The 14,863-nt window shown below is 39.2% G+C and overlaps 1 protein-coding gene and 1 long non-coding RNA gene across 7 annotated transcripts in view; one reads left to right on the top strand and one right to left on the bottom strand.

The window, feature by feature from the left end:
* The window catches only part of LOC144039467 (MAM domain-containing glycosylphosphatidylinositol anchor protein 2), a 224,113-nt gene that overhangs the window by 24,813 nt on the left and 184,437 nt on the right, over positions 1-14,863 (top strand). For all 6 annotated transcript variants that reach the window (XM_077552833.1, XM_077552832.1, XM_077552830.1 and 3 more), the window contains one exon: positions 3,600-3,831. The gene's annotated coding sequence lies outside the window, so the exon portion shown is untranslated. The remainder of the gene's footprint in view (positions 1-3,599; positions 3,832-14,863) is intronic.
* Positions 8,149-13,757, bottom strand: LOC144039470 (uncharacterized). Its single transcript, XR_013289461.1, has 3 exons — positions 13,686-13,757; positions 12,472-12,612; positions 8,149-8,201 (listed from the first exon to the last, which is right to left on the bottom strand). It is a non-coding gene; the product is annotated as an uncharacterized LOC144039470 (long non-coding RNA).

The following is a 14,863-nucleotide window of genomic DNA, read 5'->3' as shown; positions in this document are numbered from 1 at the left end:
TTTTAATAGAAAGACAGCTGGCCTTTTAATGAGTATCTGGGGAGAAAAAGTAATGCTACATACTTAGCTAAACAGGAAGTGTTAGCTAAACAGGAAGTGAAGTGACGTGATTGTTACGGTGTGCCGTATACGTCAACCACGAGGAGGAAGATTAAACAGACTTGATAAGCGATTCAAAAAATGGATGGAGAGCCTAGAATAAAGTGAATACCTTTCATATCACTAAATATTTGTTTTCACACTGCAGTCCTGAGTTATGATATTGACTTAAAATCTGCACAATAAATGTTTTCAAAACGACATAACAGTATTGACGAGGAAAAGACGTAGAAGCCTTGCTATGCTAACCGCTTTGCTAACCGGCTAACGCTATCGTGAAACTAACCTTAATTTAAGTGCATAAGTGCATATTACACTTTTTACACAAGTTCTCGCTGGTACCGTGTTAAAGTAATGCTACATACTTAGCTAAACAGGAAGTGATGTGACAGGATTGTTACGGCGTGCCGTACACGTCAAGCAGGAAGAGGAAGATTAAACAGGCTTGATAAGCCATTCAAAAAATGGATGGATAGCCTAGAATAAAGTGAATACCTTTCATATCACTAAATATTTGTTTTCACACTGCAGTCCTGAGTTATGATATTGACTTAAAATCTGCACAATAAATGCTTTCAAAACGACATAACAGTATTGACGAGGGAAAGACGTAGAAGCCTTGCTATGCTAACCGCTTTGCTAACCGGCTAACGCTATCGTGAAACTAACCTTAATTTAAGTGCATAAGTGATATTACACTTTTTACACAAGTTCTCGCTGGTACCGTGTTAAAGCGGCGCGTGACAAACTTTTTAATAGAAAAACAGCTGGCCTTTTAATGAGTATCTGGGGAGAAAAAGTAATGCTACATACTTAGCTAAACAGGAAGTGTTAGCTAAACAGGAAGTGATGTGACGTGATTGTTACGGCGTGCCGTACACGTCAAGCAGGAAGAGGAAGATTAAACAGGCTTGATAAGCCATTCAAAAAATGGATGGATAGCCTAGAATAAAGTAAATACCTTTCATATCACTAAATATTTGTTTTCACACTGCAGTCCTGAGTTATGATATTGACTTAAAATCTGCACAATAAATGTTTTCAAAACGACATATCAGTAGATCTCATCTTTGAGTTTTTTTTTATTTTTTGGAACAATTTCTGTCTGAAACATTTTTTCTATCCCCTATTTAGATTCATAAATACATTTGTAAAAAAAATACGTCAGTGGTTACGGGGCCTCTTTTGTGAACTCAACTCAACCAATATAGTGGAAAACTGCGCAAGAACAGTGCTCCACAAGATGTCTGTAAAAGCGCCATCAAAACACATTGCTCAAACCCATCAAACATTTGAATATAGCACTAGGAGACCATTTTGCAGTAAAATACAGTAATTTAAAAGTCCTCTTCCAGAATTAACAATGGTCTTCATCTTAGCGCTTATCTACCACTTGACCATTACAGAAAGTGAAAAGTAAAGAAGATTTACAGTTTTTTTCCCACTTTGCAGCTTGAATGTTTTCTTCAATGCGGTGGAGTGCTTCTGTGTGCAATTTGTGTCCATTTGTGGCACTCAAGGTCATTGATGTTATAACAAACTCCTCAAACTGTGCTTTTATTGGCCTTAGGAGTACAAAAGGCTCTTCCACCAAAGTATTCCCACACATTTTGAAGCAAACAATCATCCAAATCCTCACTAGGATGTAAAATTACTGTAACCCTCTTATCATGGGTCAAATCGACCCGTTCCCCTGCTGAGCGTAATCAATATACACAAATCGCATTGTCATGGTTCATTTAATATATTTGTTAATAACGGGATATTAAAAACTGTGTTTAATGGCGATTCTTTTGCTCGTTTTTTGGATGATTAAACAAGCCACGAGTTAGTTGGATCCATGAAAATAATTGCTGAGAAATTGTTATCAAAAGTGTACTCCTTATGTAAAGTACCTTGTTGGAACTTTTGTTCTTTTACGTCATGCAGTATCTATGTAAAATTGACTTCATTGTACCCATAATGCATTGCATTTTGATCACTGCTTGGGGAACTTACCAAGTTGTCACTCTTGTAGAAAATCCATTATATTATATAAGTACATGCATTTCTGGATTTATAGTGTTTTGACAAAAATATGTAAAACCAATTTTATAGTTGACAAAAAAAAGAAGGGCTAAGGTTCGGAGCTCTCCTCCAACCTCGTATTGATTAAATCATTGATCGGGCTGTATAAACTTATACATAGCGATCTGCTTATTTGCAAGCAAACCGGAAAACTGCCTGCAGTAGCGAGGGGAACGGTCGCCCGAGCCCCCGCAATCCTACTCCAGTGCGGCTGAAATGCAAGAGGCTCATTAGGCCCACAGTTCCCCGATGAGACATTTAATTACAAGCTAGCCGTACTCGCCTTGCATTCCAACGCGTGTTACCGCCGGAGCAGAAGCTGTATGTCATGTCGCCATGTTGGTCAGGGAAAGTTTGTCTCAAAGCACTAAAGACAATGTAGTGATATTGTCACGTTGCTTTTACAGTGAACCCTTACTATTCTTGGGGGTTTGGGACTTAGCCCTGACGTGAATAGTGAAAAATTGGTTATAATTGCCTATATTAATATTTAAAATCATAAATATACCCATGAATTTACACCTGCATATGGTATTAAATTCCTTTTTATTGTATAATAAAATGAATCATGAATTCTGGCCCACAACTTTAGTTAGGCACTTACACTTCCTCATGTTGAGCCTGAGTTTACTAGCTGATCATTTCTTCTTTTTTTTTTCTGGAGAGCTCAGTATTGTTCATTCGGTAATTTTACCGATTTGACATGTCATCATCGTTTTTCTCTTTTTTTATTTTATTTTTTTAATTTTTTAAATAAAAAAATATTTTTTTGTATTTTTTTTTTTTGTATGTGGGTGTGTATGTGCGTGCGTGCGTGCGAGTGTGTGTGTGTATTCATTAGTTCACCTAAAACCTATTACCTATTATCACTTCTTGAGGGGTTCACTACTCTGATTTCTCTGCTGCCGAGCCTCACCTGTCTGTCAGACCTTTAACTCTTTGACTGCCAGAAGTTTTCAGAAAAGGGATGCCGTGGCTGCCAGCCGATTTAAGCATTTTTGACTGATCTTTCAAGGCCCACAGAAAATTATGTGTTTGGACTATGGAAACACACATACTACCAAATGAAAGATTGTACTCTCATCTTTCATCAGAAAAAAAAGTTTGTTTCTACCTTATTCCGTTTTTCAGTAATCAACAATAGAAAATGGTTAGTTTCACCTCTGTTTTGAAAAAAAAAAACGTCTTTTAACGTCTTTGGCACTCCTCCATAGGATTTTACTAAACGTTATTTAATGTTTTTGGCAGTCAAAGAGCTAATGGAATTTTCCATCATTCTGCCGTCAAGCCGGCCAATCATAACAGCAGCAAGTGCGTTCCGGGCATTACAGAGAGAGCACAAGATAACATAGATAGGCATGATTTGGTGTGTTTTTTCAGTGAATAGTTATTTAGAAAAAAATTACTGACTGGATTTGGCTGTATATTTTCAGGGTATGACACCGATGTGCTGAGTAGACACCAACGCTGCATTGGAACGTCCCTCATGCAGACGTCACCGTTCCGGGGGGAAAAGGAATTATAGAGCCCTTAATTCGTTTGGGTAATCCCGCCTGTCATCTGCTAAGGAGAGAAGTCATCTCCCAGGACCACAATCATCAAGTGGCAAGCGTCATCCAATTAACTGGCCAGGCCAAAGTGGCTGGGATTTACCCGGCCTAAAAGGTAACAACACGCACTAGTTAGTTGTGGGATTTACAACAGTTGGAAAATATAATCCCTCGGTGATTCCCTGCTGCTGCCAGATCCCGGGGAATTAAAAAGTAATCATATTCCACTCACTTTTACGGGCGTTTTTACCGTGCACGATGGAAACACCTACAAGCTGAATTTATTATTAATAGTGCTCATGCTAAAGGGAGTTGCGAGAAAATTATTAACGAGAAAAGTGTTAGCGCCAGCATGTGGTGGGAATAGAAACATCCAAGTAAGCAGAAAGGCACACCGACAGCAATTTTTTTTTAGGTTGGTGCGCAGCAATAATAAAAAAAATTGGCGGAATCAGCATGTCATAGTATTGTTGTTGTTGCAATCGATCAATGTGTCTGTCTGGCCATCCGTCCATCCGTCATCTGCATGCAAACTTACTTTTGTGGCTAATGGGTTTTTTTTCTGCAAAAGAAAAAAAACTTGCTCCGTGCTAGCTAGCTAGCTAGCTACTTAGCTTTGAATGTTAGTTTTCTATGATATCTAGCTAGCTAGCCTCTCAATCTGTTAGCTTGCTTGTGAGACGTCCAAGAATTTTCTGTCACACTTCTGTTCACTGTCAAGATGGCCGACTATCAGCTAGTGGCCAGTCCTCCGCGAGCGCGGTGCCTTAGAGGGAACAGGGCCTCTGGTTTTACAGAAAAGGCAGAATAGAAATAGTAGTTGATTCACCAAACAGCAAGGTTTTATTCCGACAAAAACATGTCATGTTAGGACACTTGGGAACTGTTTTAAAATGTGGAAAAATGCAAGCCGTCATGTGTCAACATGGGCTTTGTGTGAATTGCACACTTCCCGCATAAAGGCACAATGTGACGACCTGACAAATTTGCTCTAGCTGTGTGCCAATCATCTGCAACCAGCCAGATGATGGTTTGATGCCACGCAAAATGGGCTACATTCGCAAAAATCAAGCTGCCGCCAGTTTTTAGATTTGAGCTTATTTTATAATAGACAAGGTTGCGCAACCAAGTTGTGTGTCAAGTTTGCTTTCTGAAGTTGCGTGACGAGGATGTGTACTAAGGTTGCGTGACAAAGCTGCATAACAAAGTTTATTAAAAAAAAACAGATCAGTTTTAATATGGTTTTATTCAACATAGTGATATTTTTATTTCTTAAAACGGGAAGAGGTGAAAATGTGTTTTTCGGGGGGCTGGAATGGATTAATGTCATTTTAATTAATTTCAAAGGGAAAGTTTATATCATATGTAAGCCAATTGAGTTTACCAGCTTATTTGGAATGAGTTAAACAAGTACCACTGTATATGCTCAAACCATTCCAAATCCCATAACTTGGAAGATTGAAAGTCACTCAATTGATTTAAAGCCACGTTTCACAAACATGCTGATGTCGTCGTTGTTGGCACGCATATCTACCAGGCACTTTTGACAAACTCCGAACTAAATTTGGGAATGAGCAAGGGTACACGTGCAAAGCTGGCTGACAAGGCCGTGACATCGTTGGCATGGCAACAAAAGGAGACAACAAGCATGACAGCGGGCGACACAACGCCATTCAACGAAACGTCCTTCAGTGACATGAAAACGAAATCCCCCGCAGTAAGAATCTAGCCTTATTGATGGCTAATTGCACTTTAAGTTCCTCCCGTCAGTCTTCCAATCTAATCAAGTGGAAAATTAATATTTCAAAATGGTGTTTTTTTTTTGGGGCTCTCTGTTCGCATGATAATGAGAGAGGCGTAGCTGATTTGCTCTTTAATTACCCCCGTCCACAGCTTCTTTGTGCCACTTCACAGAAGCAAATTAGTGCACAGCTATTGTATTTTTTTTTTTTTCACATATAGAATTATATGTATGGTATAATTCATAAAAAAAAAAAAGTGTCCGGTGACCTTGTTGTATTGTGTATGCGGCACATGCTGCGAACAAAACACAAGCACAAATGCTAATCTGCGCATCGAACAACACTGCTGCTCTGCTTAGCTTTTGGCTTTGATAGTGTTTGCTACGGTCAAACAATTTCCTGGTTCCCTCCTCCACTATCCTCATTCCAAAATCAATACCTAGGAGGACACCATTATTTACCCCCAAATGGACCTGACATCTCATTGTCAACAGGATTCAGTATTGACAGTCTTGAAAAAAGGCTCGCATCACATTTACCGTTCTGTTTGGAATTCTATACTGCCTTAGAATTGTTCACATTATCGCCCTATTGACACTTCTGAATGCTTTCTAAGAGTCAAAGAACATACAGTATCTAATGGCGTGTTGGAATTCAATGCACATTTCTATGGTCCTTTTCAAGGAATATGATGTTCCCTGTCTGCGTTGTGTATGTAAGGATATTTGTATGTAATCCAGCAGTACTTTTTCTTTGTCCCACAAAAGGTTGCAGAAGTTACACAGTTCAAGGGGTGATATAGAAGTTAGGGCTTTTCAGAAGTTCTGTCTGTATTCCATCAAGCCCTGGTGCTTTATTATTAGTATTTTTTTTAAATCTTTTTAGTTGTTTGCCTAAACTCGTTGACTGATTTGGCTTCCACTGTGTCTTCTTACAATTCTTCTTCTGGATCTGTCTGGTTTCAAAAAGTGTTCCATCCATTTCTTATACCTCCTCCTTTTTCAGGGTGTCAAACTTTGTTCTCCTTGATTGTGAAGTTACGTTTTGTTTTTTTTCATTTTCCCCTGATAGTCACCACTGTTTTGAAATGAGTCCATGTTGTATCTGTATATTCACGATACTCCGCCTCCAGCGTTGAAAATGTGTGTTGTAACTCGAGTGGACATCTCTGAAGAGTACCGGCATATCCTAGTTTTTCTGAAATCGAACGCTATATTAGTGACAACTTTTTCGATCTGTTGAAATTTAGGTTAAATTTTCATTATGGTAGTCACTCTGCACCCCTGTATAGTCTTACATCAGAAAAATATTCTCCGACCTTCTTTAAGAAGTATGAATTAATTTTTTTTATTTAAAAAAAATTTTTTTTTCAATTTTTGTTTTGTTTATTTTGTTAATTTTTGTTAACTAGAATATTCTTGATTTGTACAATGGCATGAAAAGGATTGAAATCTTGCGGTCAGCAGACCTCTCTTTCTGACATTGTTGCACCTTTTTCTTTCCATCTTGTTTTGCATATTGCTAATACGTCTCACTCGTAAAACACAATAGAGATTGTAATCCTTAATAGTAGTTTTCCAATTGTGTACAATTGGATGTCAGAACAGGGTATTTCGTGCACCTCGTCTCCTTTCAGCTTTGTCCAGATGCTGTTATAGATGCACTAGCAAGCTTTTTTCATCTGGTGCAAAATATGCATTTTTTTTTTTTCTTGCGGCTTCCATAGCTTACACTTTTTAAATTTTGACCCAGCTGACCTCCCCGACCTCTTTTTTTTTTTATAGACCAGCATGGTAATGTTATACAAACAATTAAAAACGAAATGTTCTCAGTGTCTCGGTTTGACACAAAGCAACTTGCACCATTGATTACTGACAGTGGGACCTCCTCCACTTCTTTATCCATCCCCCCTTTTCTTTTTTCTTTTTTTTTTTTCCATCTGGAGAGCTCAGTATTTTTCATTCGGTAATTTTACCGATTTGACATGTCATCATCATTGCTCTCTCTTAAAAAAAAAAAAAAAAAAAAAAAGTATTTATTTATTTTTGTGTGTGTGTGTGTGTGTATTCATTAGTTCACCTAAAACGTATTAAAAAATCCCATACCGTTCACCTAAACCGAACACTTCCAGCCAGAGTCGTGAGGCCGTCAGGAGACCCAAGGAAGGACCAAAGAAATCCAGCACAGACCAGAAACCACCCACCAGGCCACCAACCAGAGTCCTTCACCAACCTCAGAGACATCTAAATTCCAACAAATCCACCCCCCCCCCCCTTTTACTTTGGAATGGACGTCCAATCACACGAGGAGAGAGCAAGACATGCAATTAGCTGCTCGAGGAGCAACACGGCAGTGACATACGATCAACATGGAGACAGTGTGGAGGAGGAAGATGTTCATATGAGCAAATGAAGGTGCTGCATGGAAAATCTTGGTCAATACCCAAAAGAGTCATTACGGCCCATCGACACGATCCGTCCAAAACGGCCTCGCCACCCACGCCCCGCAGCACTTTTTAATTAGACCCCGTGCATTACGACGTCCTCTCTTAGCACTTTGCAAGTTTCGGACAACGGCCCTGCAGGGGCACACGCGGGATGCTGAGGGATGCAGGGTGTGGGCGGGTAAGGTGGGATGTCGGCGCGTGGTGTGAAATGCGTGTGCGGCTCACCTTGAAGTCAACGAGGAGAGGTTTTCATACGCAGCCACACGGATAATGAGCAGCTGGAGTTTTGGTGATTTCCTGTGAGGGCGACATAAAGAGGAATCAGCAGTCTTCAGGACTCATTATCTTGCTGCTGCTGTCACTGCATTAAAAGTAGCGGTCACTAAACCTCTCACCACCAACTCCCCCAACCCCTCAAAAAAACACCCTGACAAGCTCAAAAGCAAACATACGGGCGGATTTTTTTAGTTTACCAACAACCTAAAATGTCATACAGTAATTCTAAGGGTGGGGCCTGACAAGACAAGTCTGGCTTCTTGCTTTTGGTTCTAAAGGCCTCGATACAACAATCCGAAGTCAGGAAGTGTCCATGCTCATATAAAGCTAGAAGGTGGATTATCATTAGGGAACAATGAGTGAATAAAGCAGCGCGAATCAATACATAATGGGGCCAAAGATTTTTATTTTTTTCCCCTGATATCTGTAATTTAGTGTTACACCGCCATATCAAGGTTCATAATTTTTTTAGGTTTTTTACTAGGGATGGGTGATTACCGATACAGGAATTGTTATTGGCCTGTTACCCGGCCTTATTTCAAGTATTGGCACTTGTAGCCGTTTCACCATCATGAACTACACATTAGAAATGAGAAGAATAGAAAATGACCATTAAAAGGAGCCACAATTCAAGTTTCTGAGTTTTTGCAGATTTGTCAACATCCTCTGGCGAAAAGCAGAATGGAAGTCAGCCATGTGCACGCGCCCAGAGTGCCGAGATGTTTGTTAGTTTTATTCTGCATTGCTCATCATAAATAGACCCTACCGCGTTTTCGTGACGGGGTCTTACCATTTTAGCAAGAAAAAAGCAAGCTGTGGGTCCCGTTTCATCCTCTAAAGTACCTCTTCAATAGCATCTTGCATTAGCTGCCCGTGAACAACCGCAAGCGCTACCTTGGAGCATGAGAGCAATAGAGAGCGTGCACGCGCCTGACGTCAAACTCAGGAAGAAACATATACTGTACCCGAAACCCTCATCATTATTTGGCTCTACAGGAAAAATAAGGGCAACGGCCATTGTGCCTCAATAGTGCCTCCTCTCTATTATACAATTTGAAAAACATGCGGGTGAAAAATACGGTTATTTTGGGATGTATAGGTCTTTATTTAAAATTATCTGTATTGTTTTTTGTTTTGTTTTTTGAGGTGTGGGGGGGGGGGGGTGATTTAAGTATCATAAGTTATAGACAATGGTATTTGTACTTTGTAACAATTCTAGTGACTACTCAGGAGTTTAGTACACGAACATCCCTAATAAAAATGGAACGGTCCGCATTAAAATAGTTATCGGGCGGTGTCTGGTCAGTGCTGGATTTCACTTTCCTTTCTTTTCTTTGGTCCTTCCTCGGGTCTCCTGACGGCCTCACGACTCTGGCTGGAAGTGTTCGGTTTAGGTGAACGGTATGGGATTTTTTTTAATAGGTTTTAGGTGAACTAATGAATACACACACACTCGCACGCACGCACCCACACACATACTCACCCACGTACAAAAAACAAAAACAAAACTACGAATATGAACATGTGAGGTTCCTGACTGGCCGAGGTTTGCGTCACACTCACAGCTCCATAATGGATGTGTTCAGCGTATCCGTTCGAGATGGAGATACGGCACATTGAATTAACTCTTTGACTGCCAAAAACGTTAAATAACGTTTAGTAAAATCCTATGGAGGAGTGCCAAAGACGTTAAAAGACGTTTGTTTCAAAACAGAGGTGAAACTAACCATTTTCTATTGTTGATTACTGAAAAACGGAATAAGGTAGAAACAAACTTTTTTTTCTGATGAAAGGTGAGAGTCCAATCTTTCATTTGGTAGTATGTGTGTTTCCATAGTCCAAACACATAATTTTCTGTGGACCTTGAAAGTCCAGTCAAAAATGCTTAAATCGGCTGGCACCCACGGCATGCCTTTTCTGAAAACGTCTGGCAGTCAAAGAGTTAATCACGGAGACGGCGAGGGTGAGCGATGACGGGTTAGGTCGAGTTATGGATAAGCTCATCTGGGTGGGCCAAGCTTGAACGTCAAGTCCGCGAGCATCAACAGTTGACCTTGCAAATGCATACGTGACTCCTACAATAGTATGCAACGCTGTATCACAACCTTTGAAATCTGCCAATAGATAAAATATGACTATTGATGGAGCTTTCACTATATCGTGAATCACTGGCATTGGCGCAAACTTTAATAATTCACGCACACACAAAGTATGAATACATTTGTATAATGTATGATAATGTGAAGGTTAGACTTGAATTTTACACTCAAGGACCATTTAGTAGATTTCTCCCCGGATTTCTGGACTTGCTCTCAAGGCATTTTTTTTTTTGTTCATCCCATTATAACAATTTCTGCTTTCAAAAATGATACTTTTAACCGTCGGCAACGAAAACTTGTAGTTGGAAATTGATGGTATGAAATGTCATCTAGTGAACGAGCACTTAGTACAAAGGACAATGGATTTTGAAAAATGTATTTTTAGCCAAACCACACATCTAACACGAAAATGGTAGCATAAAGTTAGCAATACCAGCACACGATGCTATTTAACAATCTCAAGAAGCCGAACCAGGGTGCCAATACATTCACTAATATACAATAGCTGGATGCTCAATGTTCCTTTTCACTTATATTGTACGTAAAATCACACTGAAAAGACATTTTATCGACAATGGAGCGGCCTTGAAGGCAATGCTATGACGCTAACGCCTCATGAACTTTATGCTTGTATAAAGGTCCGAGGCATTTTAAAGTTTTCAAATGATTGAAGTTCTTAGAGAAATTAATTTCTCAGTAAAAAAAAAAAGTCATTCAACAAACCTAGCACATTTGTTTGACACTGTCGGAGACACAGTATCAAAGAACCATTATTTTCACACTGCATCAGTTTTCATGGCGTTTTGATTTGCGTAGCAGCCAACCAGGAAGTGGCAGTGAGTTTTTTTTTTTTTCCTGCTGGTTGGTCGGTCTATTGCTGTTGGCATTTTGGAATCACTCTGCCAGCTTTTCTTGTATTCGATGCGCCTTCTGATGCCACTTCGAATGAACTCCTTTTCAATACGAGTGAGCAAACAAGACCGTCCCTCCTTCTGTCGTCTCAGCACATATTTCAGTGTGAAAAAAACGTTCACATACACATTTAACATACAAGCCAGTTTACAGTCATCAACAAATCTATGAATCCAACACATAAAATGTATTAACTTCATTACGTTTTCAATAAGCCTCATGTTCTTTATTAGCGCTTCAACTCCTCATGAAAGAAACATTTGTGTTTTTAAACATCACAGAAATCAAGGACTTGTAAGGTTCCTACTTCTGAAGATGACGATTTAGAGTTTTCAATTAACTTCTAAAAAAAGCATGAATTTATGGAAATGGACAAAAATGACTCAATGGCAGAAGGTGGAAATAATTCATAGATAGAACAAAGGAAAAGGCAGCGATTCATAATGCCAATTGGAAGCCATTCATACTGAATCACATTATTATTAAATCATTCAAACTCTCCCATCTGTCCGTGTGTCTTTGATTGCCTTTGATAAGTATCAAATGAGTTGTGCATCTGGTTTGTTTAGTCATACGAAGCAGTTTGTAGCGTTTGTGATAGGAACAACTTTGTATGGTTACTGTATCACATTTTTTGCACTTTCTCATGACGCAACATTTTATATCACCGATACTATATCACGAGACAAAGCGATATTTCCCGTCTTGTATCGATCCTGTCAAGATCAAGATATATATTTTCACCCGTGTAATAATACCCTCTAGCTCGATAGTCTGATAGCGATTAGCGACATTCCAGCTAGCATGCTAGCAATAGCTTCATTTTGCTGTAACGTTAGGTTAGTACTAATAAATGATACTGATAGTATAGCTTGTGTTTTAAAATCTCTCATCTCAAAGTCCTCCTCAAAATGTGTTCCTCTTCGGCAGCCTCTCCTCCTTTAATCTCACGCAACGAGCGCCGCTCCGGCCGCTCCGCTACGACGACATATGCTAATGCGTCCCCAGCTACATGAATGGAAATCAGGCCATGGCGAGAGAAAATGCAGCTTTGGGGCGGGGGGTGGGGGGTGTGGTGGTGTGGGTGGGGGTGGCGGCACACTGTTCCACAACAAAACTCCAGACAGACACAGATAAGAACACGTCAAATTTGATCAGCGATGAATTATGCATCAGGCCACTTATAGAGTTCAGGCTTTCATCTCTTCATCTGTCTCTGTAATCGCACACTGCTGTACACCCCCCCACCCCCCGCACATTCAAATGAATTATGTGCGTACTTGAGTAGGAATACGCCCCATTCTCAGGCTAAGTCGTTTTAGCATCCGTTCCTCCATCGCATTTCCCGTCACAGCTCACACCGGAAGCTGGAGCTTTTTCCCAGCGAACCTGAAGTGAGAGGCGGGGCCTGGACGGATCGCCTGCGCAAACAATGAAGAAAGTATAGATTTTAGAAAAAATATATTTTTTGTAAACATCAGCCAATTTAGTCCTCCATGATCACATCAAAGACAACGTAGAGTGCGCTATGAACTAAAAGCCACATTGCCGTCTTTTGTCTTCATCCTTTGTATTTGTGGACCTCGAATTAGTCGTCAAGGATTCTAACTCACTCACTTTTTTTTTTCTAATCATCAAAAACAGTCTTTACTGAGCATACCTTTCATGTTAACATTTGTTAGATATTAGTAACATTTCAATTCTTTATTTCCATATATTAACCATTGTTATACATTATTAACAATTTAATTCTTTATATTAACCATGTTGAAATGTTTTATAGACGTGAAAGCAAGTAGTGTTGAACTCAGTATAATTTGACCTTAAGATGGGACATATTATTTGGTCTAGAAGTTCCTTCTCTGTGGGAAAACACATTTGGTCCTTGAGAACAGAATCTGTCTCCAACACACACCCCTGACCCTGACTCTGTTTTCGCCATCGCTCACGGAAAAGTACCAAGAGAGTATGTTTTGTCTACAAATGAAAGAGAGGCGGTCTGTTTAACTATAAGAAGCCATTTTGCACGCGGAAGAGACACATTCGGCACTCTGAAATTCCACCTGTTATGTGATGTTTGGAGCCTGTCACGATGTCCTGAGATCTCTGTTTTTTTAATAAATCATCTTGCAAAGGTGTTTTTTTCTTACATTAAATCTGTCTTCAAATTTTTGGAACACGCAAAGAGGACAAAATAATTTTATTCCTCTTCACATTCAAGCAATCTTTTTTGCAAACAGGCTTTTCTTTTCAATAAACTTCAAAGCAATGTTTTGCAAAAATGGAAAACAACTTACATAGACTATTATCAGCACTTGACTTAAAAAAAAAAAAACACACACACATCAAAGACCGTTTCGTTATAAACAACTAACTCCGTGTTTGTAAAATACGGACTAAAATGATTTACAATCTTTAACAAACAATGAATCTAACGCAGGAAACATTAAAGACAGACTTGAGTGAGCCGTCTTTACGCTAGCTTGCGTCATACCTTGGCTTTGACGGCGGGTTTTTATCTCCACTGAGTGCTCTTTACAGTGTCAGACAAATTACTGTCCTTTCTCCGTGCCAGAGCTCACGAGTAGTTCAACGACCCTCCGCTGTCATAGCTACCCGTTTTTTTTTTTTTTTGTGGCAACAAGCTGCCAAAAAGATTACGTGGCTGCAGCTTGACGGGAAGCGCAAGATCGATATGTGACTAATGCGATCGGTCTTCCCCCTCCGAACCATGCGAGTACGACACAGCATTTTTTTTGTTGTTGTCTTCGCCACCTCTTCCCGCGCGGAGACTCCTTCTGATGCGTCTGATGTCCGAACCCATCACTCAGCGCAAACGTCAGATTCCGCGGTGCATCTGACTTCTTGTCAGGAAGCATTCAAGTGCACTGTCATCGCCCTGCAAGTGAATCTTATTAAATCTGACAATCGTGTGAGAAGATGATGTTCCTCCTTTGTTTTTAATAATATTTCTAATACAAAATTAACCTTTTTTTTTTAGGGACAGGCCGATATTGTTGGCGATATTGGGCATTTTGATGAATATCTGTATCGGCTTTTAAAAAAAAATAATAAAAAAATGAAATAATATTTCTGATACAAAATTGACCTTTTTTTTCTTTTAGGGACAGGCCGATATTGTTGACGATATTGGGCATTTTGACGAATATCTGTATCGACTTTTTAAAAAAATATATATTTTTTTGAAATTATATTTCTGATACAAAATGGACCTTTTTTTTTTTTTTTTTTAGGGACAGGCCGATGTTGACGATATTGGGCATTTTGACGAATATCTGTATCGGCTTTTAAAAAATATATATATTTTTGAAATAATATTTCTGATACAAAATTGACCTTTTTTTTTTTTAGGGACAGGCCGATATTGTTGACGATATTGGGCATTTTGATGAATATCTGTATCGGCTTTAAAAATAAATAAATAAATAATTTGAAATAATATTTCTGATACAAAATTGACCTTTTTTTTTTTTTTAGGGACAGGCCGATATTGTTGACGATATTGGGCATTTTGACGAATATCTGTATCGGCTTTAAAAAAATAATAAAAAAATTTGAAATAATATTTCTGATACAAAATTGACCTTTTTTTTTTTTTTTTAGGGACAGGCCGATATTGTTGACGATATTGGGCATTTTGACGAATATCTG

This window comes from Vanacampus margaritifer, chromosome 19, assembly GCF_051991255.1.
Source record: "Vanacampus margaritifer isolate UIUO_Vmar chromosome 19, RoL_Vmar_1.0, whole genome shotgun sequence".
NCBI lineage: Eukaryota > Metazoa > Chordata > Actinopteri > Syngnathiformes > Syngnathidae > Vanacampus > Vanacampus margaritifer.
This window is presented reverse-complemented; position numbering and strand designations above follow the sequence as displayed.